Source organism: Penaeus monodon, chromosome 15, assembly GCF_015228065.2.
Source record: "Penaeus monodon isolate SGIC_2016 chromosome 15, NSTDA_Pmon_1, whole genome shotgun sequence".
Taxonomy (NCBI): domain Eukaryota; kingdom Metazoa; phylum Arthropoda; class Malacostraca; order Decapoda; family Penaeidae; genus Penaeus; species Penaeus monodon.
In genome coordinates, this window is record NC_051400.1 from 22,308,806 (window position 1) to 22,309,060 (window position 255).

Below are 255 nucleotides of genomic sequence, written 5' to 3' on the forward strand. Positions count from 1 at the left end.
TGTACTGGAATAAATACGGAAAAATAAAGATATATCGATACCAAAAAGGAAACAGCGCTAGTGAAAGGAACCCTGCAAAGCGAAAAGTAACATTATCACTCTATCATAAATTGTTAATTCATGTTTTCAAAACCACAAAGCTATATGAAAAAGAAGTAATGAAAACATTTAAATCAATTAAATTTGGAAAAAATATGGGTTGACCTGGAGTACTCAAAAACGAGTGAAACATCTGTACACATAAAACTTACTTAC